Genomic DNA, 17,867 nt, shown 5'->3' on the forward strand with positions numbered 1-17,867 from the left:
CGGTTTGGGGATATTTGATGTGACTCATATTTGAGCATATTTAGTCCTCGAATTAGGCTCGTTCCTATGCTTTTTAGTGCATGATTAGGTCATTTACTACTGTAGACAAGGCCCTCGAGAACTGCGTCCGCGGGATCCACACTAGGCATAATCGACTCGAGGTTCTTTCGAATCGAATTAAGACAAATTAGAGTCGCCACCAAGTTTTATGGGAACTTGGAACCGTTCAAGTCAACTTTACACCTTTCATCGAAAAGCATAAAGCCAATCGACTACGAGTGATTAAAGATAAAGACTTGTACCCTATATCACTCGATTTGAATGACTCTCGTAATCCAATGGTATTTAGACGGATCCACAAACCATAGATCTTGAGTAAGGGGTGAGGGTACGTGTTAGGAAACCCATAAGGACACCTAACCCCGCCCGTCAATAACGGCCTCTACTAAGTCAAGTATCGGATTTCAAACAAGATCATAGCTACTGCGATATATGATATGCAAACATCGTTTTTAAAACCCTAACATGTGAAGTTTCTATGTCGATTTAGATGCAACTAAACTAACTTTGTCAAAGTTGTAATTTACCATGTGGGTTGATTGATCTAACAACATACAAAACAAAGCAAACAGGGCTTGATGGGAATGGGGGAGCCGTTTGGATCTACCCTATTACAACCCAGGCATTTCATGCCGACACAACGAGAAATTAGAGATACAACTCGATCTAAATACAATTGCTATATACGACACCATACACGTCACATGGCCATTCGGCCTAGGAAAACGTGCATAAAGGGGTGGCCCACGGTCTACATAACTCACGGCCTTGGATCACTCCTCGTAATGCGTGCTTTCGCTCAATCTTATCGAATTAGACATTAGGTCACGCACCAAAGCATGCATTAGCATAAATCGGGCCATGTCACTTTAAACAACATGTGATTTACTACGCTCCTACATGAATTGGAGCACAATTATCTAACCAAATAAGACTAAGGTTTTTATAAATCGATTGACTCGACCCAAAGGAAAACTAATTACAAGTGAATTACAAGAGACGACTCGATAAGCAAAAGGTAAATACAAAATACGAAACAACGACGGATAAACGATATAAAGATGAAGCAAGAATAAAAAAGGCAAGGCCAAGCACACGGCCCCAGACACGGCCACTCTAGTTCCTAGGTTAGGTTCATTAGGTTAGATAGATTTGCAAAGCGATATAGGAGATACATTAGAAATCGATGATAAAAGAGGTCAGAAGGCTTCGCCTAGAACCGGGTTCTCTACACGGCCTAAAGGGTCAAATTAAGTCAAGTTCGCTAATTAAATTAACTTGTCGAGTGTTAATAAGAAGGTGCTAATCACGCACTCTTATACTAGTGAGAAATCATGTGAAAGGAGAGATGCATTCAATTAGGTTATAGAATTGTTAGACGATTTCAATGCTTGTGTCGAAGCCACCTAAAGTGTCTAATTAGGTTATAAAATTGATCTAATGTCGTCTAAATGAGTCATATGTTAACAATCAAAGGTCTAACTAACATGCGAAGAGTCCTAGGGTAGGTCGAATTGAACGAAACAGGCAAGGGGTCAAAAGCGAGGAACGAAGTTAGAATTCGTTTTATTAATGCCCTACCTTGAACACGAGGATATGTAAATGAGACGGGGGATACGATTGACCGATGTGGCGGATTTCTTTCCCATCTCAAGTCAACGCGGGTGTTCATGGTGGTACTTTAACTCATACTCGGACTAAACTAGTTTCATAGTTAACGATATCAAACGATAAACAAAACGATAAACAATGTAAAACGAACAATAAAAAAACAAACATAAAAAGAACGAAATAAAAAGGAGAAGAGAAGGATTTAATGCACCCTCAACCTACATGTATCGTTGACACCGTCTTGGGTCGTAATCGATCGTAGATTTTATCTCGAGAGGCCGTCGTCGACGAAGGAACAAAGCAACAACACGTTTTTTAGTAAATCTGGACAGCGACTTTCAAACTGCAATTTCTCACTCGTTTCTCGGTGAAAATTAGATTTAAAAGATGTTTTGAAAACTAGAAAGATAGTAGAACAAAGATCTTAAAACAAACCCTGCTCGTTCTGAGTTATTGAGCACGAAAAACGAGCACAAACAGAACTGGACAGACAGGAAAAGCTGCGAAAACAGAGTGTATGACACTCTGTTTTTCGAAAGGATTCGTGTACTCTCAAGGTCAATTTGGCTCGTGAATCTTTGTCTAAGATGTATATAGATGTTTTGTGGTTAATTAGGAATAAGAAACTCGAATTTTAATGGAGATTTGAAGGGGAAACGAATTGTATTTCGAGAGAGACACAAACTGTTTCAGTTTGGATGTCTCGGTTTTGTCGAGGGTTTTGAGAAGCAATTAGGTTTTGTTTCTGGAGTTTAATGCTTGTGAGTGACGGTAGTATGTATGGAGAACTTAGAGGGATAAATGTATGGCATAGGGGGGGTATTTATATGGAGTTAAAGTAGGGTAAAAGGGAGCAACAAGCAGTCGGGCTCGATTTGCATAGCTCGTTGTCCATCATTTATTTCGTGGGGTTTTTAGGGTTTGTATGGGGGGTTTTCTTGGTGGTTAAGCTAAGGTAATATGGGTAGGATACTAGGGTATGGTTTAGGGTTAATGGGCACGGGTTTAAGTGGTGTTTGGAGCGGGTTTTGGACTCGGGTTTGAGCACGCAAAACAGGGGGGGTGCTTGTGTTATTTGCGGGCTGTTTGTGGAGTGTTTGGGACGGGCTTGTGGAAAGGTTTCGTGGTGGGTTTGGTGATGGGTTTTTGTGGGTAATGTGGAGCAGGAATTGGGTTGGTTGTGGCTGGTTTGGGCCAAGCTTTGAAGCACACAAAACGGGTTGAAGGAGGGGAAGAGCTAACGCGGGTTGGGGTGTTTGTATGGGCTATTTTTGGACAGGGATTGGATGGGTTAAACAAAGGGTTCGGGATAGGCTTTGGCTAAGACTCGAACACGGGTTATGGGAGAGGAGGTTGGATCGAAAGTGCGTCGAAAATCGAGCCCAAATCAAGTAGAAAACGAGCTCAAAATCGCGTATAAAATCGTTGTAAAAATCATGTTCTTCAAATACGGTTTATAAACGATATAAATTGATTTTTCAAATGAAATAACTAAAGAAAGATTTTTCAAATCAAAAAATATATTTTATTTTCAATAAAATAAATTTAAGAAAATAAATTCAAATTAAAACAATAAAAATGAATTCACTTTAAAAAAAACATTTAATTTAAATATCATTTAAATTAATAAAATACTTCGTCGACAACGCTCATTCTACATCGTAAAACGAGCCCAAATAATGACAATGACAACTAAAGAATACATGTGTCCTATCATCATCAGGTGTTTGTCGGGTTCTCTATAAATTCCAATATCGACGGATACGGGTATCTACAGAGCCCCCACTTTGACTGAGGCTTGGACAAGGCGAAAGTCAAAGTATACCCCAGGTCTCTCTCGACCTGAGGATTCCGCGGGTCGTTTATAGTCCATTAGTCTTGCGTATATAAGCTCGCCAGCCATAAGAAGAGATCATATCTGAAACTTCGTCGGGGATTAACTCTTGCTTCTGTTCCGTCAAACTGTCATCATTGGTCGTTGACCCATAAATTGCATATATGGTGGGTTGAGCCTTATCCTCAGGCGCCTACGTATCCGTTTCTGATGGAATCAAACCTGCGTCGTAGTTCGGCAACTGCTGACACATGCCCAAAGTTTATCATCTGCTGGCGTATGTCCAAAATTCATCATCTGCTGACATTTGCCCAAAATTTATCATTCTTTGGCGCTTGTCCGAATGGGACGGGACTTTCCAAGGAGGTTGCCGCCACTTTCATCATTTGCTTTCAGCTACGGAATTCTTCCATTTCATACTCTTGTATTGAATTGAATTTTTGGTGGATGCCATCCTTTACATCTTGATAATGGTCTCTGAAGCCAACGGCATCAGAGCCCCCAGCTTGTGATGGCTCTAAAGTCGAAGACTTTAGAGCCCCCAGTTGAAGCATATCCTGCTATATTTGAAACATAGAAAATGTACAAGCAATAATCATCACATGAGCACATTTGGATCATCGATCTTAAAATTGGATCATTTAAAAGATTGGGTCATCGACCCGAAACCTGAATTTGAAAATTTTGAATAATTGGGTCATCGACCCGAATTTTGAATTTATCATCACTTAGAAATTTGGGCCATCGACCCGAGGTTTGAAGTTGAAGTGTTGGAATGCTGGGTCGTCGACCTAAAATTAAATTTGAATGACTAGGTCATCGACCCAAAATTTGAACAAGTTGAAAATTTTAAATAATTGGGCCATCGACACAAATTTTGAATTTGACATCACTTATGATGTTGGGCCATCGACCCGAAATTTGAATTTGAAACGAATCATTTGGGTGTTGGGTCGTCGGTCCAAAATTTGATTTTGAACTTTGAGATTTGAACCTTGACTTGAAATGTACCGCTACTTGGATCATCTATCCCATAATTCGCAAAAAGTTTTTGAAATTTCGGAATTCTGAAATCTTTGGCATTTTGAAATCGAACCTTGACGGGTGAGCAGGAAATACGACTCAGACACTCTGTATGACCCGTAAATAACGTGGGCGTAGCCCGCTACCGTAAAACAAAAAGGAAAATGAAACCGTAAGTGTGCACGGATTTTAATTCAATTATTGACTTGTTGGGGGTAGAAATGTAAATTGGCCGTTCCGGCGCCAAAAGATGGCAAATGGGAATCACAAGGTCGTCGAACTTGGGACGGAGATATCGTATGGCATGGGCGTGCTCCCGAGGGCACATGGGAATCAAGATCACTTGGCATTGACAAGGTGGATTAAACTCACAGAGCAACAACGTTGGCTTCGCCCAGACACTAAACACAGACTGATTTTATGAGAACACTTAGACATCACATATCACTCTTCTTGGGAACATTCTGTCACTCTTCTCCTCGCCTCCTTTCTTTTCAGCGATTTTTCATTATTTCTTGCCACCGCCTTCTTTCTTTTCAGCGGGCTTTTACTATTTTTCTTCCACGCCTTCATTCTTTTCAGCGGGTTTTTCATATTTTCTGTTCCCAACAAAAAACCCACACCTATCTGCCTGAGCATCTTTGTCTACACTGTTAGATAAGGCTCATTCCGAGACTAGACACTACTCATCTGAATCTATATCCTTATCCTAGCCTACATCAAGTGCTAAGACCGACCCAAACAAAGATGGCTTCATTTGGACTTGGTTAAGACCCGTAAGAAACCGACAAGATGACAACTTGGTTGATGAGTGGATTGAATCCCTTGTTCAGAAGGACTGCCTACGTATTCGCGTGGAGCGAAATCAAATCCGACGTAGTTCGATCATGGTGCATATACTTGGCATTTTAATTGTGTGTACACACTCGAAGGTTTCACCTAAGGTATCATGTCGTATCCCATTCTAGCTTGTATGGTACTGTTAAATCCCGTGTCTAGGGTTGGTACAAAAGGTTGTGGTTCTTTGGGATGTGGAGCTTGGCAACAAAAGGCTTGAATAGTGGACCGTCATTCTGAAGGTTCATTTTTTGGTGCTAAGGCCAATGGGTTATGGCTTACATCGTGGTTGGAAAAGGTGTCTCGGGTTTAATGAAACCCGAGTGCAAATGGGTTGGAAAACAATGTGGGTTCAAATCTCCATATCTGGTCCCTAAAGGCTGGGTGTAACAGCACAAGCGGAATGATTCTCAAAATTCCCGACTATCCCTTGTAACTGTCTCAGGAAGGACTTAGAGGGTAAAGAGGTTACTACTTACGCTTTTGGGCTTCGCCCATTGAACTTCAACTATGGGTACTTGACTTGACTTATGGCTTCCGTAACTTCGACATCCAACCAAAAGCATTCTGCAATAACTTCAACATCTTTTTTTCCTTTTCTTTTTCTTTCATCACTTTTCTTTTTTTTCATTTTTTTTTCATTTTTCCAATTTTTCTCTTTTTCCCATTTTTTCATTCTTTTTTGAAAAAAATGGTCTTCTACTCATTCTCCTAGTCATAAATGGATACACCTTGAAAACTGGGCTTCGCCAAGTAATTTGGGTCAGAACTAACAATTCCTTGTTAGAACGGGTTGGTTTCTTCTTTCTTTGAGAGGGAATGATTTTATGGGGAAAAGGCTTGCCTTCCGTCATCGTCGATAGGGGAAACAAGGAGCTAGTCCGGGTTCATCATAAAATCATCTAAAGGCTTGTGTTAAGCATTGGTTTTGATGGAGGTTTTCTACCGCCAGACATGGAATAGGTAAAGGAATCAAACACAGGATCCTAGTGTACCTTACATTTTGAAACGGGACATATTTCTACCCCAGGGATGCCTTTGAGTGTGTTGTGCATTTTATCATGTTTCCGGAATGATTGTGGATTGAAAACAAGACATATTGGGAAACGAAACTGCAACCTTTTATTGGAATGGCAAAAGCTTAACAGACTCGAAAGAACGATTCCTAGGACACACCCTAGGTCATCGCGGAACAAATGACCTAACTTCAAGAAAAGAAGGTCCTAGACTCGACTCGACTAAGATAGGAAAATAGATCCGACTCATAATTTTCAAATCTAGTTATGAGCTTTCCCTTGTTCAGCTGTCAACTTAGATACTCGGCTCTTGTCCTTGATCCCTTCGATGGTCTGCCTCCATCGCAAGGTAGTCCTCTGAGGATCTACGCCAATGATGAAGGTTGGTGAATCGAATTGTCTTTTATTAACTTCGTTAACGAGAGGAGTACATTCTAGAGCAAGACTCCCGACTTGAATTTCATTCTTCGAGTTTGGCAAGAATTCAAAGCAATCCACAAATATTTTCCCGATAAACACCCTTAAGTGACATGGGCGGATAAGATGGGAATAATCGACATTGTCTTCGACAGAAACAAAGTTGGCGTGATCGCCAAATGGATTGGTGATGTTATTGGGTTTTATGTCTGGGATTGGGAGCGTTCCATTCTCAATCATGTCTTGGATTTCGTGCTTCAGTCGATAGCACCTTTCAGTATCATGGCCTTTCCCTTGATGAAAGGCACAATAGGCATTTGGTTTATACCATTTACCTTGTTGATCAGCGGGAGGGTCCGGAGTTGGACCAATAGGTTTCAGCTTTCCTTGGGCTATGAGCCTTTGGAGAGCGTATGTATAAGTGGATCCGATATCGGTGAATGCTCTAGGTGTTTGGCGCTGCGACTTCTTCGATTGCCCTTCTAAGAGATTGATGGCTTCATCAATATGGGTCGTTGCTGGGGCCTTGCCCTTATACGATGAGGCCCCTTGGTAGCCTTTCGGTTTTTCAGCCTCTGCCCTTATGACATCATCTTCTACCTTTATCCCGATTCTTATCAATTCTTTGAAAGAGCCAAAATTCTGGTATTACAGAGCATTGCGGTAAATAGGTCGTAGATTCTTTACAAACTTATCTACCATTTCAACCTCGTCAGGCTTCTTGGCTAATTTCACGCTTTCAGCGCGCCATCTTGCAAGGAATTCAGTAAAAAAATTTCTTTCTGTGTCATCACCTCCAATGTTCTTATGTTGGTTTGAATCTCGACATTGTCAGCATAGTGCTTACAGAACTCCACCGTAATATCTTCGAAAGTGGGGAAGTTCTTAAGGTCCAGATTGTAGAACCACGCCTTCGGGTGTTCACCCAGAGATTGAGCGAAAATTTCAGAGAGCATGTCAGCAGGTACTCCCTTCAGTGCTAAGTACCCCTTATAGGCCTTAACATGGTGGACTGGATCTTCTGTGCCCTTAAACTTTGGGATATTAGTGAGTACCATGTTTGTGGGCAACTTATCCTGAACTGGGGCATAGGCCCTAGCATTTTCGTAGTGGATGTTCTTCCCCTGGGAGAGCTTCAGACGGTCTTCAATGAATTTGAACCGCTTCTCCAGATCAGTCAGAGGTGGGGTTGATGAAGAGGAATCTTCACCCAGCTTAGATTCGATTGCATCCATTCTGGTCATCATGAGGTTCACGGCCTCAGTGAGTTTGTTAACAGCATCTTCCATTGCTTGACGTCGGGTTTTTGGCGGCCTTTCTACAAGAAAACCCCGAACCGATTCAATATTTAGAAGTAAGAGCCCCTGCACACTTAAGGACACGACACCAACTTGACTCAAACAAAGACTCGACATATGACCGACTAACCAAAAGGTTCGACTTACGGTTGGATTTAGACCACGATTCATTTCAGACTCGACAAGACGACATGACTCAAGTTGTCATAGCTTGATTCTAAACTGGACTCGGTGTGACTAAACCCGTGATTGGACTAACATAGCCCATAGGTTTAAGTGAAATGCCTTAAGTGGCCTAGCTTGGACGTTTCTGTGGACTATCCTAGACCAAATGGTCGACCCACATGACTCGAAGCCCAAGAGGTGAGCTTGGGTGACCCAACAAGGTCGTGTTCTGGACACTCGGGACAAAACACGCCTAACCCAACATGGCTAGGACTCGGACACGACTCGACGCATTTCATGCTTGGTTAAGGTTCGAGAAACATTTCGGATTGAATTTGAAAAAAACGAAAGATCGATTTGAAAATGAGATTTAAAATGGGCAGCATGCCGGCTATAAAAGCTCATTTTGGGCCAAAAAATCTAGTACTACTTGGGCAGCATTCCGCGTTTTTAAAACCATGCTATTTTGAAAGTAAGTTGTTCACAAGTTCGGTTTTGAAATCAATATGGAAAATTTGAAAAGACTCGGGAAATTCACCTTGCACATTGTCATTCTCATGTTATAAGGATGTATGTTCCTAGACATTTCTAAGTCTCGGCAAGTCTTCTACAAGAAGGTATATGCCCTCCATCCTTTTGGGTCTAATAGAGCAAGGGCCTTTAGGTAGAGTACCTAGAAGAGCATCCCCACCCTCAAGAACCACAACGAGGCGGAGCGGAAGCAAGCAATGTGCAAGCACCTGGCATAGTGGGACGTCGCCCCCCACGCGTCACAAAGAAGCGCTGGGACGGCCCGGGAAAGTCCTTAAGGGTTTATGCATGAATCGTAGCACTACGAGTAATGTTTTACTTTCCAATACTTTCTTTTCAAGTTTCACCTCGGAAGAAAAGACCCTAGAAACAAAGTGTAACTAGTCCTCTTTTCCCAATGAGTCGCCAAATCGTGGACAAGGCCCTCGGGAACTGCGTCCGCGGGATCCACACTAGGCATAATCGACTCGAGGTTCTTTCGAATCGAATTAAGACAAATTAGAGTCGCCACCGAGTTTTATGGGAACTTGGAACCGTTCAAGTCAACTTTACACCTTTCATCGAAAAGCATAAAGCCAATCGACTATGAGTGATTAAAGATAAAGACTTGTACCCTATATCACTCGATTTGAATGACTCTCGTAATCCAATGGTATTTAGACGGATCCACAAACCATAGATCTTGAGTAAGGGGTGAGGGTACGTGTTAGGAAGCCCATAAGGACACCTAACCCCGCCCGTCAATAACGGCCTCTACTAAGTCAAGTATCGGATTTCAAACAAGGTCATAGCTACTGCGATATATGATATGCAAACATCGTTTTTAAAACCCTAACATGTGAAGTTTCTATGTCGATTTAGATGCAACTAAACTAACTTTGTCAAAGTTGTAATTTAGCATGTGGGTTGATTGATCTAACAACATACAAAACAAAACAAACAGGGCTTGATGGGAATGGGGGAGCCTTTGGGATCTACCCTATTACAACCCAGGCATTTCATGCCGACACAACGAGAAATTAAGATACAACTCGATCTAAATACAATTGCTATATACGACACCATACACGACACATGGCCATTCGGCCTAGGAAAACGTGCACAAAGGGGTGGCCCACGGTCTACATAACTCACGGCCTTGGGTCACTCCTCGTAATGCGTGCTTTCGCTCAATCTTATCGAATTAGACATTAGGTCACGCACCAAAGCATGCATTAGCATAAATCGGGCCATGTCACTTTAAACAACATGCGATTTACTACGCTCCTACATGAATTGGAGCACAATTATCTAATCAAATAAGACTAAGGGTTTTATAAATCGATTGACTCGACCCAAAGGAAAACTAATTACAAGTGAATTACAAGAGACGACTCGATAAGCAAAAGGTAAATACAAAATACGAAACAACGACGGATAAACGATATAAAGATGAAGCAAGAATAACAAAAGGCACGGCCAAGCACACGGCCCCAGACACGGCCACCCTAGTTCCTAGGTTAGGTTTATTAGGTTAGATAGATTTGCAAAGCGATATAGGAGATACATTAGAAATCGATGATAAAAGAGGTCAGAAGGCTTCGCCTAGAACCGGGTTCTCTACACGGCCTAAAGGGTCAAATTAGGTCAATTTCGCTAATTAAATTAACTTGTCGAGTGTTAATAAGAAGGTGCTAATCACGCACTCTTATACTAGCGAGAAATCTTGTGAAAGGAGAGATGCATTCAATTAGGTTATAGAATTGTTAGTCGATTTCAATGCTTGTGTCGAAGCCACCTAAAGTGTCTAATTAGGTTATTAAATTGATCTAATGTCGTCTAAATGAGTCATATGTTAACAATCAAAGGTCGAACTAACATGCGAAGAGTCCTAGGGTAGGTCGAATTGAACGAAACAGGCAAGGGGTCAAAAGCGAGGAACGAAGTTAGAATTCGTTTTATTAATGCCCTACCTTGAACACGAGGATATGTAAATGAGACGGGGGATACGACCGACCGATGTGGCAGATTTCTTTCCCATCTCAAGTCAACGCGGGTGTTCATGGTGGTACTTTAACTCATACTCGGACTAAACTAGTTTCATAGTTAACGATATCAAACGATAAACAAAACGATAAACAATGTAAAACGAACAATAAAAAAACAAACATAAAAAGAACGAAATAAAAAGGAGAAGAGAAGGATTTGATGCACCCTCAACCTACATGTATCGTTGACACCGTCTTGGGTCGTAATCGATCGTAGATTTTATCTCGAGAGGCCGTCGTCGACGAAGGAACAAAGCAACAACACGTTTTTTGGTAAATCAGGACAGCGACTTTCAAACTGCAATTTCTCACTCGTTTCTCGGTGAAAATTAGATTTAAAAGATGTTTTGAAAACTAGAAAGAGAGTAGAACAAATCTCTTAAAAAAAACCCTGCTCGTTCTAGGTTATTGGGCACGAAAAACGAGCACAAACAGAACTGGACAGACCGGAAAAGCCGCGAAAATAGAGTGTATGACACTCTGTTTTTCGAGGGGATTCGTGTACTCTTAAGGTCAATTTGGCTCGTGAATCTTTGTCTAAGATGTATATGGATGTTGTTTGGTTAATTAGGAACAAGAAACTCGAATTTTAATGGAGATTTGAAGGGGAAACGAATTGTATTTCGAGAAAGACACAAATTGTTTTAGTTTGGATGTCTCGGTTTTGTCGAGGGTTTTGAGAGGCAATTAGGGTTTATTTCTGGAGTTTAATGCTTGTGAGTGACGGTAGTATGTATGGAGAACTTAGAGGAATGAATGTATGGCATAGGGGGGGTATTTATAGGGAGTTAAAGTAGGGTAAAAGGGAGCAACAAGCAGTCGGGCTCGGTTTGCATAGCTGCTGTTCATCAGCTATTTCGTGGGGTTTTTAGGGTTTGTATGGGGGGTTTGCTTGGTGGTTAAGCTAAGGTAATATGGGTAGGATACTAGGGTTTGGTTTAGGGTTAATGGACACAGGTTTAAGTGGTGTTTGGAGCGGGTTTTGGACTCGGGTTTGAGCACGCAAAACAGGGGGGCTGCTTGTGTTATTTGCGGGCTGTTTGTCGAGTGTTTGGGACGGGCTTGTGGAAAGGTTTCATGGTGGGTTTGATGATGGGTTGTTGTGGGTAATGTGGAGCAGGAATTGGGTTGGTTGTGGCTGGTTTGGGCCAAGCTTTGAAGCACACAAAACGGGTTGAAGGAGGGGAAGAGCTAACGCGGGTTGGGGTGTTTGTATGGGCTGTTTTTGGACGGGGATTGGATGGGTTAAACAAAGGGTTCGGGATAGGCTTTGGCTAAGACTCGAACCCGGGTTATGGGAGAGGAGGTTGGGTCGAAAGTGCGTCGAAAATCGAGCCCAAATCAAGTAGAAAACGAGCTCAAAATCGCGTATAAAATCGTTGTAAAAATCGAGTTCTTCAAATACGGTTTATAAACGATATAAATTGATTTTTCAAATCAAATAACTAAAGAAAGATTTTTCAAATCAAATAATATATTTTATTTTCAATAAAATAAATTTAAGAAAATAAATTCAAATTAAAACAATAAAAATGAATTCACTTTAAAAAAACATTTAATTTAAATATCATTTAAATTAATAAAATACTTCGTCGACAACGCTCATTCTACATCGTAAAACGAGCCCAAATAATGACAATGACAACTAAAGAATAAATGTGTCCTATCATCATCAGGTGTTTGTCGGGTTCTCTATAAATTCCAATATCGACGGATACGGGTATCTACAACTACCTTTAGTTTCCCGTTTTGCATATTCCTTGAGGTTTTGTTCCCTTGGTAGGAAAGGAGTGAAAACCTTACATTTTCATGGCAAAATGGAGCTAAATTGATCAAATTCAATGACCAAGCATCAAAGGGAAGACAATGCTAGAAGGCCTATGTAGGAAATAAAGTAGCTTGGGCAATGATGAAAGGATCCTTGCATCTCCAACAAGATCCCCGAGGATTGTTGAGGAAAGAAAAGAAGAGAAGTGACTGACAAGGAATCCGAGCGTCTCCCTGCCCCGGACGAGCATCTTCATGCTACAATCCGAGCGTCTCGATGCCAAGAAGCTCGTCTTGAGGCCAAATGATATGAGCGTCCCTCCCACAATCTGCTCGGATCCCCATGCAGAACCAACCGTCCCTGCTGCCTAGACGCTCGGGACGAGCATATTCCTTGGAGACTACCAAAATGGAGATGAGCATCTCCTTGGAGAGGTGCACTTCCTCAACTTTTATTAAGGGTCTTAATAGTCATTTAAGCCCTTAGTAACCCTAATCTTTGTACCTAATCTCTAGTATAAATACCCCTTTTTACTACCTAGATTATCATGTCATCTTAATAGGATCTTAATCTTATCTTAATCAAGTCCTAATACTCTCTTAATCTTGTAATCAATTCTTAATTTAGCATTAATACAAATTCCATTTCTTAATCATTCCTTAATTTCTCTATTGTTCATCATTTATTTTGAGTAATTAGAAGATTATTTGGGTTTATTTGGAGGATTGACAACCTTCCATCAATCATCAAGTACTTCTATTATTCTTTGCTTTATTATTTGGAATCATCTTTATAGGTATAATTATCTCTTAATCCTTTTTAATTATTGTTAATCATCTTCATTTGTTCATCATGTTTTGCCTTGCTAGTATGATTGACAACCTTGTTAGCATGTTAAACTTAATAATGAGTGAGTAGTTTCCTTAACTAGGGTTAATGGGGAATTAGGGGAAACCAACATGGGGATTGATTCATGCTTAATCTAATATGTTTTCATAATTAATTTGCTTGCTTGTTGTGATTTCAACTTACGCACATGTTATGTTTCATGAAATGCGAGCCTATGAATCCTTGCATTTTTTACCCATCACTTACCTTTTCAATGAGACTTGTAAGACATAAACCAACTCGAGTCTCATTAGACCATGCATATAGTTGGATAGGGAGGATTAAGTCGACTTATAGGTGTTGTACAATCTAATCGATTCGGCTCCGGGACCCAAGCCTTCTTAGGGATTGTAAGATATACACTAACTCGATCCCATCACAACAATAATTGCTTGCATCTAGTAGGAAACATGTTTGTATGATCAAATTCCATGAATTCCCTATGAACCCATGACACCCTAGTGCCTTTAATAAATTGTTTGCATCTCATTTTAATCATTTTACTTGCTTTCATTATTTTGTTTACATTGTTATTTATTTTAGTTGATCTCCTAGCTCAACCCAAATTATGACACCCTTAGACACAACCATTTGCAATCGAAAATCCTACATCAATACCTGTCCCTTGGGATCCGACCTTTACTTACCTCTTTACTAAAAGTAGAGTAGTTTGTGAAGTTATAAATATTGTTTTGGTCTAGGTAACTCTTAACGACAAGTAACCGAAATCCATACATCGACCACCTTTTGTAGTACTACACAATCTTCTGTATTGTGGCCAATATCGTTGTGGTATTCACACCTTTTGTTGGCATCTCTTCTGTCGTTCTCCTTGGGGGTAGGCTTCTTGGGCCACCTGGCCCTCTGCCCTAGTTCCCGATTGCCTTTAATACCCCAGCAAGTCCAGTGGTGAACCCATACTCGCCGAGCTTAGGTGGAGCCTTGGTGCTCTTTGTTTCTCTTGAGATTTTGTTCATTGTGTTCTTGCTGTAGGGTTTGGCTCTTTCGTTCTTCTTCTCTAATGTGATTTTTTTGCTGGACGACTCTATTCCGTACAGGTCCCTTCTATCCTCATCCTCCTCTAGGCGATAAGTAGCCTCTGCCATTTGTTTGACTTCCTCGAAGGTGGCACATGGGTGCCTGGTGAGATCCTTGTACAAATCAGAGTCGCGATGTAGTCCCCTTCTGAAGGCATTGACTGCTGTTGTAGGGTCGCACCTAGGGATAGATATTTTTTCCATATTGAATCTCGCGAGATAATCCCTGGTGGACTCCTCGAACCTCTGGACGATCCGGTATAGATCACTGGATAATTTTCCTGGCTCGCGACTGCTTGCGAACTGTTGATTGAAAACGTTCACTAACCCCACGAAGCTGGAAATAGACTTGTTGGGAAGGTTAACGAACCATTAGAGTACGGCTCCTGACAAAGTGGAACCGAATCCTTTGCACATGCATGCCTCCTTTTCAGGTCATGTTGCTGCAACCACCATCATTTTCTGTTTGTACTGGTTGATGTGCTCTAGCGGATCCTCTGTTCCATCATACAACGTCATTGTTGGCGTGGTGAACCCCTTTGGCATGCTGACAAGGGCAATGCTGTCCACAAAGGGGGAATCCGCATAGCACTCCGGGGTTGCCACCTCCATGGGACGTGGTAACCCTGGAACCTTGCTGAGTAGGGACCTGATATCCTGCAACTGTTGTTCTACATGGCTTCCTACCCTCATACCCTGGTTGTGGGGTACTGAGTAGACCCCATATGAATTTGTTGTTCCTCCTGACATGTAAGGAGGGACCATGTAGCTTCCAGATAATGGTGTTGAGTTCACAATAGGCCAGAACTCGCTGTCCGGAGTATATGGCATATAGGAGCACATCCCGGGATATCCGTTTCTTGATGACTGTTCCCCTGGATTGCTCCCTGGTACCACTGGCATACTGCTGGTTGTTGATATGGGATCTGGAGTCAGTGCCTAATCCCACAGGATTGAGTACCATAGGGTACGTTTGTGGCATCCTTCATGGTGGCGGAACCCCTGGTAGTTGGGTCGTACCCTGGGTGGCCATCGTTCCTGCTGGATATACTTGCTCAGGTGGCATGGTTACCCCTGGCGGCAGCATATCCATATCGAGCCTGGTTACTAGATTTGAAGGCAGTAGCCTCCCTGAGTACTCCCTGGCATTCCCCTGGCCGAGTGTTGACCTTGCAATCTCCGGGTCGTTCCCAGGGGTGACACTACATCTATCTTTTCCTGCAAGGACTGGTTGTCCCTTTGTAGCCCTATCACCGCGTGCTGCAAGGATGCCATCCCTTGGAGCAACTGCTGTACCGGATCCGGTTGTGACGCTTATGGGAGACGGGCTCCTGTCAGGTGTCCTGGTGATCCTGGGCGCTGCGGACTCCCATCCCTATTAGGCTTGGGCACAGGATTGATAAGTGGTGATTTTCCAGCCTTCCCTGCTCCCAAATCTGTGATTATGGGTGAGTAAGGAGACTTTGCTGATACTTGGGGCTGAGCCTGGCCTACAGTCACTCTGGTGGTAGGGGCCGCCATTGTTGGAACACCGGAGGTTGCTGGCGCCGCCCCTAGTACTGGAGTTTGCACTGATGTACTCATCGGATCTGATACCTTCTGATTGGATCCTGACATGTCCAACTATAGAGATGTTAGGATATTTCGAAAAGAGGTATTTTAACCAAGATTTAACCACAATGCCCCACGGTGGGTGCCAAATTGTTTTGGTAAGATTTTACCGACTATAGATTTGTGAGTCAATGCGGTTATTCCAATTAAAATACGATATTAAAGACTTAAGCAGATCAGTAGTAAGAACATAATGAGACTGAAAGTAAACAACTAGTACGAGAGAAAAGAAAACGAAAAAGAGAGAGAGAGACAAATGACACAAGCAAAATGGTGACGCGGGAAACCCAAAAATGTGGGAAAACCCGCGGGGGGGAATGGTATCCCACCAATGATCCACTAGTAATAATAGTATTCGAGGATAAACCTAGCTGGAACAATCAGGAGGAACAGCAGAAAAACCTCAAATGACTAGTACAAATGATATGAATGGTGTATATGATCCTAAGTGTGTTAACTCTCGAGTGTTGCAGGTTGGTGAATGATATTTCTTCGAGTGGACTGAATGAGGAATGAAGAATGCCTTGAATCTGATATTTGTTGTTCTTTTATAGCCTTTCTTGGGGTGGTTGCACGTGCTCCGTACTTATGCTCAACCATATGCTCCACTCCCTACGAAATAGGAAGTGATTGCTGACTTTGTCAAAGCTCCTGCTGGTAACCGCAATGTTCATGCTGACCATTTCAACGTTCCTGCTGGCTGTTTGTTATTTAGTTCAACCGTGGCTTTCGTATTACTTGAATGTCCATGTTCATCCCCCCTTGTTCTTCCTTGCGTCTAGCAGCCTACTGCCTTGTCATTGATCTGTGTGCCTTTGTTTTTCCCAATAGCGAGTTGCCACGTCATGATGAAGATGAGAGGGTATTTTTACCCATACAGCCATCACAAGCCTTCTGTGTTATTTCAAAATTGTGACGATAAGGGTATGTTTGTCTTTTTTTAAAAACATCAACGACGTTTCACAACCTGGTTTAAATGAGAAGAAAGCTTTTGTTGTCTTTGAAAAAAGGTTTACTTGCGGTTTAAATGAGAAGAAATCTTTTGTTGTCTTTGAAAAGAGTTTACTTGCACAAAAAGACACTTACAAAAAATGTGTTGTTTATTTTTACATATTTGGCAATGTTTATGGTTCTCATAAACACCATCAAATAAAATTATTTCTTGATAAAAAAACTTAACATATATTCGTGTGTGTGTGTGTGTGTGTGTGTGTGTGTGTGTGTGTGTGGGCAGCAAGATTAATGGACATGTAATACTCCGTGTTTTAATAGTTTATGTTTATATTTATATTTATGTGGGTAGTCGTAAATAAATAATAAATTAATAAATATTAAGGAGAATAATAAATAATAAGTTGTAGTCATAATAGAAAAGAAGTAAAATAAAATAAGCAAATAAGACGGAGTGGGGACCACGGGTGAACCGTGTGTGAGGAGCCGTGTAGGGCCACGGTGGGGACCAGGAGGAAGGTGGTGTTTGGTTTGAATGTTACCTATGCTTTAAGATATTTTCCTTATTTTATTATTAAAAGGACTTTCCTAGAACCTTCCTACTTCTCCTACCAACTTATATATATACCAACCATATGCCTCACAATTATAATTATTCTTCTTCTAAAACTCAAATACAATTATTGTAAGGAGAGCTTTTGTGAGACAACTTTAAGACTGAGCTTTGCACCTTGCGATAATTAATTACGGTAAGATATCTAATCATCTAATATAAATTGTTTACGTTTGACCT

This window comes from Silene latifolia, chromosome 7 (genome assembly GCF_048544455.1).
Source record: "Silene latifolia isolate original U9 population chromosome 7, ASM4854445v1, whole genome shotgun sequence".
In the NCBI taxonomy this organism is placed as follows: domain Eukaryota; kingdom Viridiplantae; phylum Streptophyta; class Magnoliopsida; order Caryophyllales; family Caryophyllaceae; genus Silene; species Silene latifolia.